The sequence below is a fragment of the Carassius auratus genome, unplaced genomic scaffold (assembly GCF_003368295.1).
Source record: "Carassius auratus strain Wakin unplaced genomic scaffold, ASM336829v1 scaf_tig00218106, whole genome shotgun sequence".
Classification (NCBI taxonomy): domain Eukaryota; kingdom Metazoa; phylum Chordata; class Actinopteri; order Cypriniformes; family Cyprinidae; genus Carassius; species Carassius auratus.
The window spans coordinates 12,501-22,610 of NW_020529381.1; the positions used below are offsets into that span (position 1 = coordinate 12,501).

Here is a 10,110-nt window from a genome sequence, read left to right on the forward strand (position 1 = left end):
TGGTATTCCTAGGCAGTCTCTCATAAAAGTACTAACCAGACCTAAACCTGCTAAGATTCAGAGATCGGGCATTGACTCTATTTTTTGGCAAAATTATTATAAACTAAGTGAAAAATGTCCAAAAAGCTTACAGCACCTGGTATTCCCAGGCGGTCTCCCATCCAAGTACTAACCAGGTCCAAACCTGCTTAGCTTACGAGATCAGACGAGATCGGGCATAGCCAGGTTGGTATGGCCGTAAGCGAAGTCTGCTGCAAAGAGAGGGCTATTTAAAGAGCAGCCAATCTTATCGCCAGTACATTATATAAGTAGGAAAGAAAGCCCAAAAGCTTAAAGCACCTGGTATTCCTAGGCAGTCTCCCATCCATGTACTAACCAGGCCCAAACCTGCAAATATTCAGAGATCGGGCATTGACTCTATTTTTTGGCAAAATTATTATATACTAAGTGAAAAATGTCCAAAAAGCTTACAGCACCTGGTATTCCCAGGCAGTCTCCCATCCATGTACTAACCAGGCCCAAACCTGCTAATATTCAGAGATCGGCATTGACTCTATTTTTTGGCAAAATTATTATATACTAAGTGAAAAATTTCCAAAAAGCTTACAGCACCTGGTATTCCCAGGCAGTCTCCCATCCAAGTATTAACCAGGCCCAAACCTGCTTAGCTTCCGAGATCAGATGAGATCGGGCATAGCCAGGTTGGTATGGCCGTAAGCGAAGTCTTCTGCAAAGAGAGGGCTATTTAAAGATCAGCCAATCTTATCGCCAGTACATTATATAAGTAGGAAAGAAAACCCAAAAGCTTAAAGCACCTGGTATTCCCAGGCAGTCTCCCATCCATGTACTAACCAGGCCCAAACCTGCTAATATTCAGAGATCGGGCATTGACTCTATTTTTTGGCAAAATTATTATATACTAAGTGAAAAATGTCCAAAAAGCTTACAGCACCTGGTATTCCCAGGCTGTCTCCCATTCAAGTACTAACCAGGCCCAAACCTGCTTAGCTTCCGAGATCAGACGAGATCGGGCATAGCCTTTTTTTTTTTTTTTTTTTTTTTTTTTTATTAAAGAAATTGTTCAATTCAAACATACATATCAAATATTAACATACAAAGGTACATAATATGCTTTCTTTAACATAGACAATCCTAAAGTTTTGGGCTGTCAGACATCTTACAAATTATAACTAAAAAACACTCATTACATTGTTTAATCTTTTAAAAATGACAGTTCCATCCCCAGGTCATTTAAAACCTTTAAGACCTCCTGAGTAAAAACATAATTAAAAAGATTCATTGTTCCCTCCAACTTAAAGTAATAAAACAGACATTCAACATATTTCTCAACTTTTCTCCTAAACATTCCCCACACATCAATTAAAACATTTTCTTTTTTCACCACTACTCTTCTTTCCCATACCGCACTTTTCATCAACATCACAAGTAAATTAATGATCTTCTTGTTTTTACAATTTTCATTAATTCCCAACATGAACACCTTTTCCCACTCAAATTTCCCAATTTCAACTCCTCTCAAAATGAAAATCATGTTTTTACATCTCTCATTAAAAACTTTCAGCTCATCACAATATAAAAACAAGTGTAAGAACCCTTCATCTGCATCTTGGCATACTTGGCATCCCAATTTTGTTTAAAATCACATCTGTGAATACTGCTTTGTTCCTGATAAAATACTCCATATTCTCCAGTTTCGTCTGTACAATTTTACCACTCATGTTCCCCCATATATTCTCTTCTTTTACATCATTGAACAACCGTATCCAGTATTCGTTTACAACAGGTTTCTTAAAAACAGTATCTCTAAAAACACAATAAAACATTTTCACAGTACATTCATTAAAAGCACACAGTTTTTCCCCTAGCCTCACATACACATCTTTCCCAGGTTTCTCTTCTTCCATGTTGTCAATTCTGTTTATCCACTCTTGAGGTATTGCATTCTTAATTACATCATACTTGTTTGTTATCTCTCGTCTGCTATAATCCTCCTTTGCCTCCTCCATCACATCCACAATGTATTGCACTGGTAAAAACCCCTCTTTGAATTCATATAAAACATCTCTGACTTTCGTGATTCCCACATCCCACCACTTCTTAAAAAAAACCTCCTTCCCTTGACTTAAAATGCCGTTGTTTAAGAATAAAGGCTGATTTAAAATGTTCTCTCTACCTTGTGGCTTAAAATGCACATTCGTCAAAAATTTGCCCCATGCCCCCATCAGTTCTTTATAAAAATCTGGCAGCCCCTCCGTCATCCATTTTTTAACTTTCATCCATAAAATGTTGTCCCCCAAATTAAAATTACTACACTTACTTAAAAAATGCCCCATTGTTCTCTTCCATGCCACTTCGTTTTCTTCATCCAAGTACTTTTTTATTATTTTCACTCTCAAGCTGTTCTTTCTTTGCTCCACATCCATTAACCCCAGTCCTCCCTTCTTCACTGCTCCTATTAAAGTGTTGTATGCTATTCTTGGTGGCTTACCTTCCCATAAAAAATCTAAAAAACATTTTTTCAGCCTTTTTTCTACCCACAACGGCATAGATGACACATATAAAATATACCACAATTTCGAAACCATTAAAACATTAAGAACTAAAACCTTCCCTTTCAAAGTTAATGTTCTCATTCTCCAAAAATTCAATCTTCTTTCAATCCCTCCTAAAGCTTCTTCCCACATAGTTTCATCTGCTTTCTTTTCATCCCTCCCCATTAAAACACCTAAAATCTTCATTTCTTTAGTTTCCTTAAAGGTAAAATGTTCTGTTAAAACCGGTGCCCCTCCAAATCTCATATACAGCGTTTTGTCCTCATTTACTTTAGCTCCTGATCCCCTACAATACTTTTGTACAATTTGAATTGCATTTTCCACACTCTTCAGATCTTTTAACAATAATGTTGTGTCATCGGCGTACTGAAAAATTTTACTTTCCCCTCCCTCGATGCCTATGCCTTTTATCCCCTCTCCATGTTTTACAGCCAATCCCAAAGGTTCTGCAACTAAAGAATATAAAAGAGCTGACAACGGACATCCTTGTCTTATCGATCTAGTAATTTTAAAACACTGTGTTAAAAACCCATTAAATTTAATTTTTGTTATTGCGCCTTTGTATAAAATCCTAATCCATTTCATAAAATTCTCTCCAAAACCAAAACTTTTTAAAACATCAAATAAAAAACCATGCTCCACCCTGTCAAAAGCTTTCTCGAAATCTAAACTGATAATAAACCCATCTTTATTGCTTTCATGTATGTATCTTATCATATCTTTTATACTAATAGTTGTATCTGCTATGTCTCTCCCTTTCACTCCGTACACTTGGTTAGTTTTAATTATACTCGGCATGACTTCTTTCAATCTGTTGGCTAAAATTTTAGATAAAATCTTTAAATCAGTATTCAGCATTGTAATCGGTCTATAGTTCTTTAAATCTGTCTTCTCTCCTTTTCTCTTGTATATCAATTTCATTAAACCCATTCCCATTCTTTGATTTAATTCTCCTTTCTTAAACACCTCTACATATACTTCTTTTAAAATGCTAGTTAAAAAATCTTTAAAAACTATATAAAATTCACTCCCCAAACCATCTACACCTGGACTTTTCTTTTTGTTTAATTCACTTATTGCTCTTTTAATCTCTTCTTCTCTTATCTCTTCATCACATTCTTTTTTGTCTACTTCTCCTACTTTTGGTTTTATTTGCTTCAGTAACTCCAGTTTCTCTTCTTCCCCCACCCCCTCAGTACTAAACAGGTTCTCATAGTATGCCTTTATTTCTTTTAATATTTCCTCATTAGTTTCCACAACTACACCATTTTTCCCTCTTATTTCTTTAATCATTCCAGCCTTCCCTCTTATTTTTTCTAAATCAAAAAAAAACTTTGTACATTTTTCACCCTCCACAGTATATTTAGCTTTACTTCTTAGTCTTGCGCCTTCATATTTTTCCTCTTCCATTTCTTTCAATATTCCCTCCAATTCTTTTATTTTTTGTATATCTTTCCCATTCTCATTTAATTCTTTTTCCAATTTTTCTCTTATTTCTCTCTCCTTCTTCCTCTTACTTCTCTGTATTAATTTACTGTACTTTATTGTGAATTTTTTAACTAAATATTTAACATTTTCCCACCATATCCTTTTATCTTCGCCGTACATTCCATTTTCCTTTTCTTTTTCAATAATTTCTTTAATACTTAACACATAGTCCTCATTCTTCAAAACCTCTACATTTAATACCCATACCCCCGGCCCTTTCTTCACTGAACTCCAGTCTATTTGCATAAAAATTGGTTTATGGTCACTTAAGCTTGATTCTTCATATTTAATATTACCGATAAATCCTTCAATGTTCCTTGTACATAAAATAAAATCAATCCTAGTCTTACACATAAAATTACCCAATAATTGCCTCCTTGAATATTCTTTCTTTTTTTCATTTCTTTCTCTCCATACATCAATTATATTATTTTCTTCCATTAATAATTTCAGTTCTTTTCTTCCTTTATCATTTTTAAAAACCATTCCCTCTCCCATTTCTAATTTACTGAAAACAGTATTAAAATCACCCATCATAATAACTTCTTTATGTTTCTTTAAAAATTCTCTTAATACATTAAAATATTCCTTTTTTTCATTCTCTACTGTTGGTGCATGAATATTAACTAAAATAACTTTTTTCTCCTCATACTCCATTTCAACCGCAATACATTTCCCATCCATGTCATTATATATTGTTTTACACGATACACCACTGTTTTCTTTTATTAAAACTGCAACTCCTCTTCCCAGCCTCCCATCACCATTGTTATATAAAATCTCTCCGCTCCAACTTTTCCTTATTTCAGTCATGTACTCTTCCCTCCAGTTAGTTTCTTGTAATAAAATCACATCTTCTCCTTTACACATTTCTTTCACTTTTTCAAATTTTCCCATGTCTGACAGCCCTCTAGCATTAAAAGTCACTATTCTTAACAGCATAAAACATATAGAAACATGCATAAAACCCATAAACTCAGTCCACCTCCTCCAAACCCTTTAGCAACTCATACTTATTTGTACATTCAAAACCATCTTCTTTAAGCACTCTTTTTCTTGCAGTATCTAAATTGGGTATTACCTTCACAGATCTTCTTCTTTTTGATGATTTCCCCTGCGTCTCCTCATTTTCTTGTCCTTGTTCACACTCTTTTGTAGCATCATTAATTTCTACTGCGTCCATCTCCTTTTGCACACTGTCCGTCACATCCATCGGTGTACATAAAATTCCCTCCTGTTGTGCATCACTCAATACTTTATTCCTTTCATCATCCAGTTCCATAGTATCCAAAGCATTTTGCAAGCTGTCAGTCAAATCCATCTGTGACCAAATTCCCCCATCCTGTTGTGTTTGTATAATCGGTTCGGTACACTCTTTCTGTTGTTCTATATCCTTATTTAATTCCAGTCCTTCACCTCGTACTGTTTCTCCATCAACTCGCTGTTCGTTGTCTCTTTCATGCACCTGCCCGCCCACCTGCTGCTCCTCCTCCTCCTCCTCACCCTGCATCCAACACTCACACTTATTTAAAACCAAATTGCAATCCGGGCACGTCACAGCATTGCAATTTCTCGCGAAATGGCCTCTCTCCTCGCATTTATGGCACGTGAACTCCGGGCAGTCCTTCACCACATGGTCTGGGCTCATGCACAGCCGACAAGTCTTAACCTGATGACTGTGCATCACCCGAAAATATTGTGGTCCCTCTGCCGTTTCTATTTTAGTGCTGTAAGGGAGGGAGGCCACCTCCTTCGGGAACCGCGCCTTTACGTATCTCGTCCCATCCTCAATGCTGGTGCCCGGATAAACACGCCGCTTTAATTTTGAAATTGGGGAAACCCCCCAAACCTCCAGTTTATTTAAAATCTCTTCATCAGCAAGGTAGACGGGCAGATGCATGAAGGAAACAACATAGTCTCTGTTTTGAAGTTTTTTTATCTCACAGTTCACTCCATTTATTACCAATCCCTCCGTCAGTTTATCACAAGTTTCTTCTTTTTCCATTGTCAGCTCGTATTCTTTTCCTTGTCTTGGCCTTAGTGCCAAGATTTCCCCATATCCACATTTCTCCATCACCGCTTTCATAATATCCACAGCCTTCACCTCACTAACATTTTCCACATTCACAATCACTGTTGCCTCCTTTAAGTATTTCCTTTTACCAAGTAGATCTCTTAAATCTTGATTTTTACCGTGTCCTGCTCGTTGACGATTCTCCAGTCCAGTGTTGTTTGCCATGCGTCTCTCTCCAGCCAGTCCAGTGTCGTTTGCCATGCGTCTCTCTCCAGCCAGTCCAGTGTCGTTTGCCATGCGTCTCTCTCCAGCCAGTCCAGTGTCGTTTGCCATGCGTCTCTCTCCAGCCAGTCCAGTGTCGTTTGCCATGCGTGTCTCTCCAGCCATTCCAGTGTCGTTTGCCAATAATTCGTCCATTGTACAAAACACAAACAAAAAATTAACCACCATCCAGCCAGCAAGATGCCGCTGTTAGGTGGTTTAAAACTGAAAAACCACACAAAAAATAAACTAAAGTCCAAAAACAACTCTCAAAACAAACACTAACAGAAAAAACTAAATGGAGGAGAGCCTTCCTCTCCAAACTGCAGCCAACACTTCCTGTAGCTCTCTAGCGCCCTCAGGTTGGTATGGCCGTAAGCGAAGTCTGCTGCAAAGAGAGGGCTATTTAAAGAACAGCCAATCTTATCGCCAGTACATTATATAAGTAGGAAAGAAAACCCAAAAGCTTAAAGCACCTGGTATTCCTAGGCAGTCTCTCATAAAAGTACTAACGAGACCTAAACCTGCTAAGATTCAGAGATTGGGCATTGACTCTTTTTTTTTTTTTTTTATGAAAGATTATTATATAATTCGTGAAATTTTCCAAAAAGATTAAAGCATCTGGTATTCCCAGGCAGTCTCCCATCCATGTACTAACCAGGCCCAAACCTGCAAATATTCAGTGATCGGGCATTGACTCTATTTTTTGGCAAAATTATTATATACTAAGTGAAAAATGTCCAAAAAGCTTACAGCACCTGGTATTCCCAGGCAGTCTCCCATCCATGTACTAACCAGGCCCAAACCTGCAAATATTCAGAGATCGGGCATTGACTCTATTTTTTGGCAAAATTATTATATACTAAGTGAAAAATGTCCAAAAAGCTTACAGCACCTGGTATTCCCAGGCGGTTTCCCATCCAAGTACTAACCAGGCCCAAACCTGCTTAGCTTCCGAGATCAGACGAGATCGGGCATAGCCAGGTTGGAATGGCCGTAAGCGGAGTCTGCTGCAAAGAGAGGGCTATTTAAAGAACAGCCAATCTTATCGCCAGTACATTATATAAGTAGGAAAGAAAACCCAAAAGCTTAAAGCACCTGGTATTCCTAGGCAGTCTCTCATAAAAGTACTAACCAGACCTAAACCTGCTAAGATTCAGAGATCGGGCATTGACTCTTTTTTTATTATTATTTTTTTTTTTTTATGAAAGATTATTATATAATTCGTGAAATTTTCCAAAAAGATTAAAGCACCTGGTATTCCCAGGCAGTCTCCCATCCATGTACTAACCAGGCCCAAACCTGCAAATATTCAGAGATCGGGCATTGACTCTATTTTTTGGCAAAATTATTATATACTAAGTGAAAAATGTCCAAAAAGCTTACAGCACCTGGTATTCCTAGGCAGTCTCTCATCAAAGTACTAACCAGGCCCAAACCTGCTAATATTCAGAGATCGGGCATTGACTCTTTTTTTTTTTTTCTTTTTTTTTTATGAAAGATTATTATATAATTCGTGAAATTTTCCAAAAAAGATTAAAGCACCTGGTATTCCCAGGCAGTCTCCCATCCATGTACTAACCAGGCCCAAACCTGCAAATATTCAGAGATCGGGCATTGACTCTATTTTTTGGCAAAATTATTATATACTAAGTGAAAAATGTCCAAAAAGCTTACAGCACCTGGTATTCCTAGGCAGTCTCTCATCAAGTACTAACCAGGCCCAAACCTGCTAATATTCAGAGATCGGCATTGACTCTATTTTTTGGCAAAATTATTATATACTAAGTGAAAAATGTCCAAAAAGCTTACAGCACCTGGTATTCCTAGGCAGTCTCTCATCAAAGTACTAACCAGACCTAAACCTGCTAAGATTCAGAGATCGGGCATTGACTCTTTTTTTTTTTTTCTTTTTTTTTAATGAAAGATTATTATATAATTCGTGAAATTTTCCAAAAAGATTAAAGCACCTGGTATTCCCAGGCAGTCTCCCATCCATGTACTAACCAGGCCCAAACCTGCCAATATTCAGAGATCGGGCATTGACTCTATTTTTGGCAAAATTATTATATACTAAGTGAAAAATGTCCAAAAAGCTTACAGCACCTGGTATTCCCAGGCAGTCTCCCATCCATGTACTAACCAGGCCCAAACCTGCTAATATTCAGAGATCGGGCATTGACTCTATTTTTTGGCAAAATTATTATATACTAAGTGAAAAATGTCCAAAAAGCTTACAGCACCTGGTATTCCCAGGCGGTCTCCCATCCAAGTACTAACCAGGCCCAAACCTGCTTAGCTTCCGAGATCAGACGAGATCGGGCATAGCCAGGTTGGTATGGCCGTAAGCGAAGTCTGCTGCAAAGAGAGGCTATTTAAAGAACAGCCAATCTTATCGCCAGTACATTATATAAGTAGGAAAGAAAACCCAAATCTTAAAGCACCTGGTATTCCTAGGCAGTCTCTCATAAAAGTACTAACCAGACCTAAACCTGCTAAGATTCAGAGATTGGGCATTGACTCTTTTTTTTTTTTTTATGAAAGATTATTATATAATTCGTGAAATTTTCCAAAAAGATTAAAGCATCTGGTATTCCCAGGCAGTCTCCCATCCATGTACTAACCAGGCCCAAACCTGCAAATATTCAGTGATCGGGCATTGACTCTATTTTTTGGCAAAATTATTATATACTAAGTTGAAAAATGTCCAAAAAGCTTACAGCACTGGTATTCCAGGCAGTCTCCCATCCATGTACTAACCAGGCCCAAACCTGCAAATATTCAGAGATCGGGCATTTGACTCTATTTTTTGGCAAAATTATTATATACTAAGTGAAAAATGTCCAAAAAAAGCTTACAGCACCTGGTATTCCCAGGCGGTCTCCCATCCAAGTACTAACCAGGCCCAAACCTGCTTAGCTTCCGAGATCAGACGAGATCGGGCATAGCCAGGTTGGAATGGCCATAAGCGTAGTCTGCTGCAAAGAGAGGGCTATTTAAAGAACAGCCAATCTTATCGCCAGTACATTATATAAGTAGGAAAGAAAACCCAAAAGCTTAAAGCACCTGGTATTCTAGGCAGTCTCTCATAAAAGTACTAACCAGACCTAAACCTGCTAAGATTCAGAGATCGGGCCATTGACTCTTTTTTTTATTATTTTTTTTTGTTTTTATGAAAGATATTATATAATTCGTGAAATTTTCCAAAAAGATTAAAGCACCTGGTATCCCGGCAGTCTCCCATCCAGTGACTAACCAGGCCCAAACCTGCAAATATTCAGAGATCGGGCATTGACCCTATTTTTTGGGCAAATTATTATATACTAAGTGAAAAATGTCCAAAAAGCTTACAGCACCTGGTATTCCAGGCAGTCTCCCATCCATGTACTAACCAGGCCCAAACCTGCTAATATTCAGAGATCGGCATTGACTCTATTTTTGGCAAAATTATTATATATACTAAGTGAAAAATGTCCAAAAAGCTTACAGCACCTGGTATTCCCAGGCGGTCTCCCATCAAGTACTAACCAGGCCCAAACCTGCTAGCTTCCGAGATCAGACAAGATCGGCATAGCCAGGTTGGTATGGCCGTAAGCGAAGTCTGCTGCAAAGAGGGCTATTTAAAGAACAGCCAATCTTGATCGCCAGTACATTTATAAAAGTAGGAAAGAACCAAAAGCTTAAAGCACCTGGTATTCCTAGGCAGTCTCTCATAAAAGTACTAACCAGACCTAAACCTGCTAAAGATTCAGAGATCGGGCATTGACTCTATTT

General features: G+C 37.8%; 5 non-coding genes and 1 pseudogene across 5 annotated transcripts; all 6 read right to left on the reverse strand.

Moving 5' to 3' along the window:
• Window positions 1-124: 124 nt before the first annotated feature.
• Window positions 125-243, reverse strand: LOC113104755 (5S ribosomal RNA). The gene has a single exon (XR_003292110.1). It is a non-coding gene; the product is annotated as a 5S ribosomal RNA (ribosomal RNA).
• A 357-nt stretch (window positions 244-600) lies between these two features.
• On the reverse strand, window positions 601-719 carry LOC113104754 (5S ribosomal RNA). The gene has a single exon (XR_003292109.1). It is a non-coding gene; the product is annotated as a 5S ribosomal RNA (ribosomal RNA).
• Window positions 720-7,219: 6,500 nt separating this feature from the next.
• LOC113104753 (5S ribosomal RNA) lies at window positions 7,220-7,338 on the reverse strand. The gene has a single exon (XR_003292108.1). It is a non-coding gene; the product is annotated as a 5S ribosomal RNA (ribosomal RNA).
• Window positions 7,339-8,567: 1,229 nt separating this feature from the next.
• LOC113104762 (5S ribosomal RNA) lies at window positions 8,568-8,686 on the reverse strand. The gene has a single exon (XR_003292114.1). It is a non-coding gene; the product is annotated as a 5S ribosomal RNA (ribosomal RNA).
• A 501-nt stretch (window positions 8,687-9,187) lies between these two features.
• On the reverse strand, window positions 9,188-9,306 carry LOC113104764 (5S ribosomal RNA). The gene has a single exon (XR_003292116.1). It is a non-coding gene; the product is annotated as a 5S ribosomal RNA (ribosomal RNA).
• A 510-nt stretch (window positions 9,307-9,816) lies between these two features.
• Window positions 9,817-9,932, reverse strand: LOC113104759 (uncharacterized; annotated as a pseudogene).
• Between the last annotated feature and the right edge of the window lie 178 nt (window positions 9,933-10,110).